This window comes from Chamaea fasciata, unplaced genomic scaffold, assembly GCF_029207755.1.
Source record: "Chamaea fasciata isolate MVZ Bird 193981 ecotype frontalis unplaced genomic scaffold, bChaFas1.0.hap1 SCAF_1, whole genome shotgun sequence".
Taxonomy (NCBI): domain Eukaryota; kingdom Metazoa; phylum Chordata; class Aves; order Passeriformes; family Sylviidae; genus Chamaea; species Chamaea fasciata.
The window spans coordinates 17,349,923-17,363,363 of NW_027094086.1; positions in this window are offsets into that span (position 1 = coordinate 17,349,923).

Consider the following 13,441-nt stretch of genomic DNA (forward strand, 5'->3'; position numbering starts at 1 on the left):
TGTGTCATTTATAAAAGATTATTATTATTTACAGTTAAGTCCTATACATGGTATTTCAAACCTAATAGATAGATAGATAGATAGATAGATAGATGAGTCGTTTTAGATAACTGGGTTGAATATTTTCTTTGGGAGAACCTAGATTCTGAGCTCAGTTCTTTGCAAGCTGCTAAGGACAAATATCTATGGTTATTATGTTACTTATGCTACTGACGCTGTGCTGTGTCAAGATACTGCCATCAAGAACCTGTGGTCCAAGGCATGTTTTCTGTGCCATGACCTTCCTTTCCTGCTGCCTTTTGCTGTTTCCAGGCTCATTTCCTCTCCTTTTAGATGGAAACAGCCTTGGTTTTGGTTGCTCCTAAGGCTTAACCATGGAAAAGATCAGCATTCCAACTCTCTCAGGGAAGTACTTGTGTTAGATATTCATTGATACTTGAGATTCCTTCAAAGACTTGGTATCTCCAGGTTTTACCATCATATCCCCAGACACTCTGCCTGTTAAATACAACAGGGTAAGACATATATTGCAGACTATGTGTGTCAAACTGCTATGTGCACATAAGTCAGTTCAGACATGTAGAAAAACAGCAGTCAGACACATAATAAAGTCTAATATAGAGAGTTTTTCCCTGTGAAGGGCAAGTGCTTTTTCTCATCTTCCTTCTGTATAGAAAGTCAAGCTATTTAATTATGCTATTCAATTAGAATATTTATTTTAAAGGCCGGTAAAAGAGATCTTTCCCTTCCTGTAAAAAATTACACACAAACCTTTTCCAGAAATCAACATTCCTTTATAGAGCATTTTCCTTACTTTTGTATGCTTCTGCCAAAATTCAGATGAGGGAGGTCCTTTCATTAGTCAGATTTGTAAGTAACAGCCACCACACTTAAACACAAATTTTACTGTACTGTAATTTCTTTGTCAGTTACGTGCTTATGTCCAAATAAAATGAGTTTTAGTTATAAGTTCACATTTCCAAAACTATCTTGGACAGAGAAGAAATATAAGCACTCAAGAAAACTCTGTTGCACAGGTTATAGCACAATTATAGTACTCTAGATATCAGAGAAAGAAATTAGATCCCTGTGTTCATCCACTATCAATAAAAAAAACTTGATCTCCACATTATCTGCTTATTTGTAACACATATGATCCTGGAAGGAAGATCCCATGAGTACAGAGCCTCTGGCTCTACCCCTGTCATCTACTTTCCCCTGAGCATATTAAGTGCAATGTTTTTCCTTTCATTTCTCTCTTTTTATCTACTCTTCTTAACCTCTTTGTTCCTCTGTTTGGTTTTCATCTACTCTGAACTGCTGTTTTGGTACTGAATGCTGATGAAACAATAACTTATTCCTGCTCAGAAGGTTATTTTTCAGCTGTATTTCTTAGCATAACATAGCTATCCTACATTTATACAGGGAATTTCTGCATCCATGATAAGGACAACTAACTCAGCTGTTTGCAGGTAGCCTGGATGTGTGAGGGACTGCAGGCATGTATCAATACTGCAACACAGAGAGAGACTAATAATGTGACACCCTTTCAACTTGTCACTAATTCTGACCCTCTTCCTGCAATCCTAATGCCCTGCAGTGTTACTGCAGCTCAGTCACAGCTCTGTCATTGTTACCAGGCGGGGACATTCCCAATCCCAGCCTTCCTCTCTTGGCTCCTCAGAGCAGTCAGTTGACATTTCCAATTCCTTCCTTGACCTGAGTGTGTCAGCTGCCACTTTCAACAAAAATGTGTCATCAGTTACATTAGCTCAACTTTTTTTTTTTTTTTTCTGGTTTTGTTTTTCAGAACTGGAAGGAAAAAATCCAGTTCTAAAAATCCTAGGACTGAAGTTGCCCTTTGAGGTCACTGAATCCACTTCCCTCCACTTAATTGGACTTGTAGACCACAGCAGAAGTGGTCCTGTGAATGCTTACATTTGTACCATGAAGGCACAGTAAAAAAAAAAAATTTAACAGTCAGAAAAATAATAAAACATTTAATCAGAGAAAACAATATTGTGTTTTGTCAAAGGAAGAAAAAATCTCAGAAATTAAAGTCTTCAGAGGAAAGAATATAGTTTTTAAACTAATCTCTATTTTTCATCTTAAATAAGAAAATATGGAGGCAGAAGTGCTGAATTTGAACAAAAAATATACACGATGTGTATCACCATTAACAGGGACAAAAGTCAAATTTCTTTCACAAGCTTCATAAGAATTTATTTTGAAAGAACACAAAATAACTCAAAAAAGATTTCCTTTTAATTTTTGTTTGGCATCTCTTGTTTGGCTAGAGGATGGCAATAGACTGAATATCTAGATTCTGCATTGCTGTATAGTATTCTATCCCCTCTAAATTACATTTGAAATCTTTCAAAACAAAAGCTTCTTTTATTTTTCTTAGTTCCTTAATAATTTTGTCTGCGACTGATATAGATAAAAAGTTGTGGTTTTTTCCCATAGACAGTGTAGACCTCTTGTTTACCCTTTCCATTTTACAATAGTTCATAGTGATCCATCTTCTAGAAAAAACACAAACAAGATGTGTTTAGCAATTTTTCCCATCACTGCAACCCTTGACAGAATATAGATTGAAAAAAAAAATCAGTTCAGAGAAGGTGAACGTGATGCTGATCAATTGTTGGAAGCAGTTTGACGAAGTGGGAAAACTGAAGCTTTTTCAAATTGTGTAGTGAGCCATCACAATGCTGTTGATATTCTCTGCAGGTACTGATTTTCTCTGCAGAACTGAAAGTTTATTATTTCTGTAAGAGATACAAACTACTGGGACTACCAGATCTGCTACTGCTGTAGTAACATCAGATAAGCACATGGAATATATATATATATATATAAATATATATATATATATATATATATATATATGGCTAGTAGCTGAAGATAAGGTTCTTTTTCCATTTATTGCCATAGTATGGAATTTCTGCTTGTAGACAAGATAACTCTACAGAAAAATCCACAGGATTTAACAAGGAAACAGCATAAATTTACAGAAATATTATTTTCCTTAGAAGGACGATTCTGTTTGTTCAAAAATGCTGTGCATGTAATTCTTATTATAAAAATTTCTAAAGATTTAAAATTTCCCGCAAATAAAATTTGCCCCTAAAGGCATGTGTAGAGTGATTTTTTTCCAGGAAGTGTGTTACAACTCTCTCTTTGACTTGCATCTCTTCACCTTTAGCCATGATGTTATTGTCTAGGTACTCAAGGTACTTGCTGCTTTGGGAGCAGTGTCTTGTCATGTAACACATCCTGGAAATTAACATCTGCACCAAAAAAAGACCAAGGACTGAAGAGAAGTTGCTGTTGATTAAAAAAAAAAAAAAAAAAAAAAAAAAAAAAAAAAAAAAAAAGGCAGTTCTGTCACTCTTCTGTTAGGCATTATTTTAATTATATACCCAGCACTCCCTTATTCTGATTGTTTCAATGGAGTACTTCTTAGGAGGGTTTTAGGTAAAAAAGACCACAGATCTTTTATTTTAGACAGGAAGAGCAGAGATTTGAGATCACCTCTGGCCTTGAACACATCTCTAAAGTACTATAAAGATGGACTAACTGAAAAAGATCTGAAGGTGTGGTTGGTTGTTTCAGTTTACACTAAGATCAGGTCACAGCCGGTGCACACACTACAGCCCACAGGAGGCTGCTCATCTGGATAAACACATCCTGTAATTCCCTCCCACCTGGCATATCCAAGACCCAGCTGCTGCCAGGACTTGAGGATTCACCGATGAAGTATTGCGGTGTGAAATTTGGGTTTGCAAGTTTATGTAGAATGGCTTGTTCTGGACTACCTCTTGTTCTGACCCTTTGGTTTTTCCCTAGTTGTGGGTCCTGTCCATCTCCCTGCAACCCTGCCCAGGCTCTGGTGGGGGGCTGGGGTGATTGGCAGAGCCCTTTTACGTCTCCGCCCTTTATTATGTATTAGGTGTCCTGTGTATTGGCTTCTTGTCCTGGGTTACTCCCCCTCTGTCCTAGTATTGGTTCAAGGCTAACCCCTTCCCCTTTTCCACACCCCCCATACTTAAGCTGAAATCCCAGCCCAGGGAGTTCACTCTGCACATGGCTTTCTGGGAGCAATGAAAGCTTTTATGCCACCCATATGCGAGTCCACCTTCTTCCACACCAAAGCCATGTTTCTGCCTGAGGGCCGGGACCCACACAGCCAGAAGGTACTAAAGCTGTACCAATAAATGTGAGTTCGGGGACAGAGCTAGTCGTTGCAGCTCCAGACCTCTTCAGGAAGCTTTAGAAAACAAAGAATCAATGGTGTTCTGTTCAGATGAAGGGTTTTTTTAATGAAATTACTGGATCCAACAGCACCACATTTTCTGTTAATTTCTCTAGAAACCCTTTTAAGAATAATAAAGCAGAAAAATGTTTTGTCATTCTATCACTCTAAAGAAGAGTAACATTTTAAGATGTTATTTCAAAGCAAAGTGTTGACATTTAGATTTTAAGTGCTCTACAGGGTGTTTGGGATTTATCTGTTAAATACATTTTATAGGTGTGGTACGTTGATCTTGGATTATTGCCAGATGTGCACCCATCAGTTCTTATCCCCCTTCTCAATTGGAGTTCCCTGAAAATTGGGTGGAAAAGCTCATGGGACAAGATAAAGACAAGGACATCCCTTACAAATTCCTATCATGGGCAAAACAGGTGTGACATGGAAAAATTAGTTTATTACCAGTTAAAAAGAGAGTTAGATGGTGAGAGATGAAGGCACAACAACATGGTCTCCCTTCTCCCCAAACAACACGGAGTGGGGGCTACAGCCAGTCTGTAATAGTTTTTTTCAGCTACTTCCTCCTCAGATATTTTCCTCTGCTGCAACATGCACGCTCTTCATGGGCTGCAGTCCTTTTCTACTCCAATGTGGGGACTGCCGGGCTGCAGTATCCTTTAGGACTTCTCTGCCTGCTCCAGTGTGGGATTCTCCATGATCTGTAGTGTGGGTATCTGCTCCACTGTGGTCTCTGCTTGAGTACCTGAAGCAAGTACTCCTCCTTCTCCTTCTCTAACCTCAATGTTAGTGGGATTGTTTGTTCCACTTTGTCCTCCTCCCTGCGTGCAGTGTTTTTTATCATGTCTTACATTAAGTTCTCCCAGAGAACCACAAATTCCTCTGCCAAGTTCAACTGTGTCCTGCAGTGAGTCCATTTTGTAGCCATCTGGACCTGACTGTCCATCAAAGAGAAGTCCCTGGCTTCTCCTCACAAAAGCTATCCCTGCAGCCCCCACCATTGCCGAAACCTTGTCATTTACACTAAACACCAAGAAATTATTAGATAAATTATGTTTATTGCAAATACAAAGAATCACATATACACTATTCCCAAACATTCTGTGACTTCTACACTTCTTCTCAAGTTGGTTAAAATTGATGTGCTTAACATGCAAAAAAATTTAAGAATAGAGACAGCTGCAGAGACTGACGAGGGAAATGTGATACTTCTGGTAGGCATAGTGTTTAGAAAATTATTTAGTATTTTCCTGTATTTTTAGGTTAATATAAAAGGAAGCCTGTTAAAATCTACAGTTCATGAAGAATAGAGTGGCCTAGCACAGATATCTTTTAAAAGTCAATAAATTTAATCACTTAAAAGTCAGAGTTGGTGCAGACCTATTATCAAGGTGTTTGCGTCTTTGTTGTTTGTTTGTTCTCTTTTGTTTTGTTAGTATTACATCTGGGTGTGGAGCTGGAAGAAATTCCAATAAAAGTACAAGGAGGTGAACTGTGTTCTCATTGAAAATATAAAGCAATGACTGCTGCACTGTACTGACACAGAACAAAGCAAAAACTAAAACTTAGCAGGGCTACCAGCCAGTGTGGCAGGGGGGAGTGAAAGATGATAGGAAATTATTGAGGACATGGTAGGAACAGACAGACTCCTAGGATATGTGTTTTATTTATCCTACTAGAAAAATAGAACAATAGAAATTCTATTCCACATTTACATTAGAAGATAGTGATGCACTGAAAAAGCTGGAAATAATCCTTGACTGAGAATTCATATGAGCATGCCAGTGGGAGAGAACGAAGTGCTGTCTCCATGATCTGGGGAATAGATGAAGGACAATTGACTCAAATGTTGCCAGTACAAATGGATATGAAAACCTTCCTGCAGTAGCCCTACAGCCTACTTCTTTCACCCTGGTCCTTTTCCTTTGCAGGTGAATTCACATTTATGAGTGCAAGCAGCAGCAGAAGGATGGACAGAGAGCTGTGTATGGGAGGACAGGACCAAAAACCAGTCTTCAGAGGAGTGGCTGAGGGAGCTCCCGGTGTTTAGTCTGGAGAAGAGGAGGCTGAATGAAGACTGCGTTGCTCTCTAAAAATACCTTCATGGAGGTTCTGGAGGTGGGGGTGGCTGGTCTCTTCTTCCTAGTAACAAGCAACATGACCAGAGGAAACTGCCTCAAGTTGTGCTAGAGGAGGTTTAGATCAGATATTAGGGAAAAAACTATTCACCAAAAGGGCTTCTAGAGCATTTGAACAGACTGCCCAGGGAAGTAGATGAGTCACCATTGCTGGAGGTATTTGAAAGACACCTAGAGGTAGTGCTCATGGACATAGTTTGGTGTTGGACTTGGTTAATGGTTAGCAGTTGGACTTAATAGTCTTGGAGGTCTTTTCCATCCTAAATGATTCTATAATTCTATGACCTGAACAAACTTTTTGCTGCAGATTATAAAACTGCTTCTCCACCTCTGCTGTTGTACATGCAAACTTTGTCCAAGAGCTCTCTTCTTCTTTAAAGAGTCACAGAAATGTAGGAGCCATCTATAAACAGTTGAAGAAAATTTTCAAGAATGGACAGGATACTGCTGTGACAGAGCTTCTGATAATCATTTATTGTACTATTTGGTTGTACAGGTACGTGCCCCTCCCCACCAAAAAAAGTACGTAGCGCTGTATTTATTCTCTTAAATAACCTGGTGTTCAGGAATGCTGAAACGTCCTGTCTCTGAAAAATCATGATGCCTTTACTCAGAAAGAAAAGAAATATCTTAATTCAGAAAAAAGGTGAGTTTGTAAGGTGAATTATTATGCAAAAAATATTGGGAGAATCTGCAAAATTGCAAATTTCTATGTAAGTTTTCAGTGAAGCTATGGTTTGGCATTAAGTTAGTTATATTAGTAAAGTGACATAAAGAGCTGTATAATCATTTAATTTTATTAGCCATTAGAATTACAAATATTTTAGAGGTAATATAAGGGATCAGATGACACAAAATAATATTTAAGAGGTTGTCTTACTTGCCCATGTCACATTCATGCAAACATTTTAAGGCAGAGTCCTTCATCTCCAAATATTTAGTGTTCTTTCAACTTTTCACCATCAGTTTATTGCCACAAAAACCTGACCATGTTAAATTTTTGCTTCTGACAGGACAAACCAGGAAAGGAACAAATATGGTTTACTCTACCATGCCAAGAATCATTACTCAGAAAGACCTCTTCCTTTAATTTCTGGCGAGATCAGAAGAGCTTTAACAGGTATTAGAATACTAGTGCACTTTGTACCATTGCTATTAATAGTAGCATTGACTTTTTCCAAAGAAAAAATATCTGAATAAGGGAAAATTTATATGTAAATTATTCATATATCTATATATTAGGTGGAATAGAAACCTGGGATTTTTTCATATATCAGGTTTCATTCATTTTAGTAATGTGGTGTCAGTATACTGCCAAGATTTACAACAGAAATGTTGCAGATGGTGTGTTTAAAATCAAACTGGTAAATTCACTTGCTTCACCTGAGATACATTGAAGTGGTATTATACTTTATGGAAAAGCTGAAAATAATATTCTAGATTAGGTTAAAAGAAATTGGATTAACTCCTCAAATGTAATAATATATTTTTTAGCCATTGAGGACCTCACTTAGAAAGTTACATCACTTGGGAAAAATGAGGAAGAGTTGATCATGTTCTTTCTGTGGCAATATGAATACTTTTTGTATTTTAAGTTGAAAGAAAACAAACTTACTTTAATTTAAAGTGGTGGGTCAGGGGATTTACAGGTAAGCAAATTTAAAATTGTGGGTTTAGTTCACAAATCAGAAAACCATTTGTGTAGATGCAGCATAGAATTTTAGCAAGCTGTTCTTTTAATAGACCTCTGTTAGCATGGGGACTACACATGGGAAGTTGGTTCAGTCACAGCCACTGAAAGCTTGATTTTTTTTACTGCCACTGAACATTATCAGCTGATGTACTGATGATGTAGAGAAGTCTGAGGTTAGGCAGTGGAAGAATAATGGACACTAAAGCACTGTTTCAGGCTAATTTAAATCAGTAACAGAATGATAAAACTTTTACATGCTAACATAATTTTTCGTACAATAAATATGATAAATATATTACTGATGTATGACAGTGTTCTGGTTTCATATTAACTGATAAATGAGAGTTTAGCTTTACAGTTATAGATACAGATCAGGTATATGCTTCTCCCAGTATAGACTTACACTGCACTATAGAAACGTAACTAACAGATACATCATTATTTCCAGTAACGTTAAAAATTCCTGAAGTAGAAATTATCTATAATAATAAATTATTACTATTATAGAAGACCTGGGGGAAATCAACTAAGAAATTTGTAGCATCCCCTGGTTTAAATATGTAACAATATTTTAAATTTAAGGACCTGCAAATTAAATATTCCTTTCTTTGCACATCCGTAATCAAATTGTTGCATAATTTTAGGAGCTCTTTGAATACAGGAAAGAGTCGGTTTTAAAAAGGAGACATTGTTTAAACTGTGCAGGGTGCAAGGTGAAAGTTTTCCACAAGTCAAGCAGCCCAGAGAGTTAAAAGCAAAAGGCTTTATACACTAAAATCCACATAAACCCACCAAATACAGAATTACCACCTACCCTAATCATCTAGCTTGCGTAACCTTATCCAGCACTTGCTATTGTACCTGTGTCCTCCTCTTTGGGGATCTCTGGTGGTCATCTGGGGAGGTGAACCCTTACTCAGCTTCAAGCAAAGTTCAGGTAGGACCTGCAAAACACAAGATTGTGTGCCAAATATGATGTTATCCACAGCTTTGGAGCCACATCTAAAACAATTGCCAAGCAGGACAAAGTACAAAAGCTTTAAGCAGAACCCATTTGACACACCTGATAAGATCTCTTAATATTCAAAAGTGGCGCGAAGGGTGAGAATGATACCATCAGCTTATATTTACAACAGGGATCAAAATAAAGGACACAGAATTGTGCTTATAGTCAACAAAATCAGTTGCTTTGATTACTCTTTATTGTCTTCTTTTGCTGTTCACTTTGCTCCTCACTCCAATACTACCAGACCCCACCAAAATCCAAAGGTGCAGCTGCTCAGTGATGAGCTACTCATGCCTGACTGTTATAACCCACCCCTGAAGGCAGGGTAATTGAGGTTCTTGTTAAGAGATTCCTTGGAGCAGATTAGTGTAAAATTACACTGAATATCTGGTGTTTATATATAAATATCTATGGCAGATTTATTTTAGAAAATTTTGGTTGTAAAGGAAAGAAGGTATGTAGCCATTTTTGTTATTGTCTATAGAAATGAAAAAATATAAAAGTATAAGGGTATCTCTTACAAAAACATATAAGGAAAGGCAGAAAGAAAAACAGAGGTTAAGAATAGATAGCAGAGGGGAAAGACATCACCATCCATGGATCCAGAAATGAGAAGTGGTTGTTACAGTTTCTATGTCCAATGTTAAAAATGTTGGTCTCATTCCTGATTCAACGGGGTGGGGGCAGCTCATACAACATAATGTTCAATGTGTTCAGGTGGGAGCAGCCAGGTACCTCCCTTGGGACAGAGGAGGTTTACAATATTTTATGTAGCACTGGATCACGGCTAGTCCTCTAGTAGATGGCCCCAGAAATGAGTATGGGGGTACTTCAGGGGTCCTTGATGGTTTATGAAACCCACTAAGACATGACAGATGCCTCTCACAACAGCCAGCATAGTTGAGTGAGTTATGTCCCACCTGAAAGGATGAATACCCTTCAGACCTATGAGTGAATGTGAATGCCTGGATACCTTTCCAGAGAGGTGTGTGGGGTAGGTTTTACACCTGTGCCAGTTGTTCAAAGGACATTAGCATGATAAAAAGCATTATCCCACCTCAGGGATCTGCTTCTTATCAGCCTTACCTGGCTCAAAACCCAGCCTTTTCCTAATCAAGTGTTTGATGAGGTCATCTTCAGTGGTGGAGGTCTTCATCTGGCCTGTTCTGACACAGAGCAGAAGTTTTGCCACCACACACCCAAAAACTCTCCTCCTCCCCTTGGTTTGATGTGTGTGTGCAAACCCGGCCTCAACAAAGCACCTGCTGCTTCTGTAAATGGCTGATTGCTTGAGTCATTAACTCGTGTCATTCCTGTCTCTCACACTGGCCCATGGTTTGCTCCATGCATGACTCCCTTGCCTGGGCAGAAGCTGGACCTGACCCTGGAGACATTCAGCTTGCTTGGCTATCAAGGCAGTATGATAGCTTGGTATCATGGCTCTCAGCAGCTGCTGACAAAACTGGCTGTGACACCACAGTTCTGCCCGGGAAGTCATTTAGGTGTTGTATGACACATTCTTCTATTGCTTATTCTACTCTATCACGCATCCTGAATGCAATTTTAGTTGTTTATCTGTACACTACACATGCATTGATATTCTCATTATTAGCAGCACCATATTTTGCAGTCATTCAACATATCTTTAGATGACGTATTTCATTATTTCTCCTTTTAAATATTTTCTTCATTTAACACTGGTGTTTTCTACAGAGGATGTACTTTGGAGTCAGTTACCTGACCTAACTAGTTCCATACTACTTCAGCTGCACAATTACAATGATTTGAGATCAGTTCTTTCAGCCTGGCATAACATTTCGTTATCTTGGAGAATAATTTTGATTTGCTTTTCAAAAGATCTTTTTAGAGTGCTTTTCCCCCTTAAAACAAATAAATAAATGAAACAGTGCCTCTACTAATGCAGACATGCTAAATATGGGTCTTCATTAAATAACTAGCTACAAACAGAAGTATACTATTTTGAATTGTTATTAAAACTATTTTAAGTTGTCTTCATTCATTGCTGCTACAGGAGAAAAATATGATTTTGTTCTTTTGATTCTGAATACTTGGAAATTTTGAACATTGAAGGTGTTGAGATTCTCTGTGTCTCCTTAAAGACCTGTGAATCTTCGTTAAGTAATAGTTACTCCCTTTTGTGCCATGTAGTGTTTACTTGTTCTTTCAAAGCACTTTTCCCTTCCTAATATCAAGACCACTTCTGTGACTCTGGTGCTGCTGTTATCAGGTGACTTTTGATCTACAGCTGATCTTATTTAAAGAGGAGCTTAGGACCATAATGTCTTTATAATGCCAAAGAGAACACCATTTGTTTCAGGGAATTCACATTTAAATGTATAAATACAGTTGAAAGGTTTGAATTTTAAACACACAGGAGAGAAAAGTTTTGTATAACTCTGCATCCAATCTCTTTTGTGAGTAAAAATATGCACCTATTTTACCTACAGTTATTTTTTTTATTATTTTGTAACAATAAGTTTAAAAATTTTTGTTTTTTTTCATAAAACAAACACAAACATCTCTCCTGAGATGTTTCCTTAAAAAAAAAAAAAAAAAAAAAAAAGGGAGGTGTGCTGCACTGTCACCTACTGTTTATTTGCTTTTAAAATCCTAACAAGACTTTTAGGTTGAGCTGTAGTTCAAGGAAATGGCAGGGGAAAATATTTTATAGGTATTAATTTTTTTGTCTATATTCAATTAAGGATGTCTTGAACAATCTAACCATAAGAAGTATTTTCTGTTGTAAAACAATATCCTTCAAGGTGAAGCCTGAATTAATTAGGAATATAATCAAGTTTTATACCTTTTTCACTATTCAGTCTGTAACTCTCTTAGGCTCTACAAACAATTCATTGTAATTCAGCAATATGATATAAAAAGTCTTGAAGGTTGTTGGGTTATTTTATTCACCTCCTCTATCTTTTACAGTAAATTCACGTTCATAAAACTGAACATGTTTCTTGCTATCTGGAATGAAGTTCTTCTGACAGTTTATTTAAGAAGTAAGAGCTAAAGTGAAAGATGAAAAATTAAGTTTATAAATTAAGATAAAATAAAAAAGTTGGAAAAATCACAGAATTTATAAACGTTTGATAAATTCATGTTAACAGCCTTAATGTGGATGGAGAAATAAAAATTATGCAACATTTCCTTTTTCTTTATGTTGACATGAATTTAGATCTAATTAACTAATTATGTATTAAACTGGATCATTTTTGATTTTTTTTCCAATGACTACTACTTTAGATGTTGCCAATACTTCAACCATTTGCCTTTCAAAAATGACTTGACTCCATGAATTTGGATTCAATGGAAAATGAAATAGGAAAATTAAAACTTACTCTTCCATTTAACCTTCTTGGACACTGGGTAAAAAATTCTGTCTGATCAAAACATGCTATAGAAAGTGGTTATAATTAACAGTGGTTATAATTAATATTTTCTCAAGTATTTTCTTTGTTTGTGTATCATACCTGATGGTGGTCTTTGGCAAAATACGAAACAGAACAAAAGAAAAAAACTCACACAAATTGATGACTCCAAGAGATATGTTCCCTCTATCTTATGTGATACTTTGAAACCCGCAGTTTTCTTTGGCTAAAGAGAAAAGTCTCACCCCATAGCCTGAGAACGGAAAGTCTGATTTGGGCCTTCCAACACTAAAAGCCCTACAATTTTATTTTACAACTATTTACTCTAGGAGAGTAGCAGGAAATAGAGCAACAGCAGCCTGGTATATCCTCAGGTATGAGAAACTGCAAGTCACCAGTGATTTCCTTTGCCCTCTGTGCAATCAGAAACCCCCCATCTAAGAGAGGTCAACAACCATACTACAGCTTCTTGGTTAATTGGCAGATTTCCTACCTTTGCCACATCCTTACAGTCTGTCCTCGGGGAACTGCTGACAAATTTCTGAACAGGAGTAGGGAATCCTCAGAATATCACCTACTAGGACTGTGAGGCATGCTCAGCCCTCAAAGTTAATTTTAGGCTCTATGGAGACTCACATGTATTCAGATGCACTGGTTATATTTGACTTGTGTTTGAAAGCTCCTGTAACTTTAAAATAAGAGGAGTTTATATAGCAATTACAGGATTTGAAGAGCTTTTGTGCTGAGATAAATCTATTTTTTTTTCTTACATCAAGATGAATATATTGCTTTCCCCTTTTTCTTGTCCAAATTTATTAACTGATAACTTTAAATAAAATAAGGTGATTTTTTGTTAATTAATGCATTCAGTATATATGCAAACTGAATGCATTAATTAACAAAAAGTCACCTTCAGTTCAGGATTCTTACAGAAACCACTGT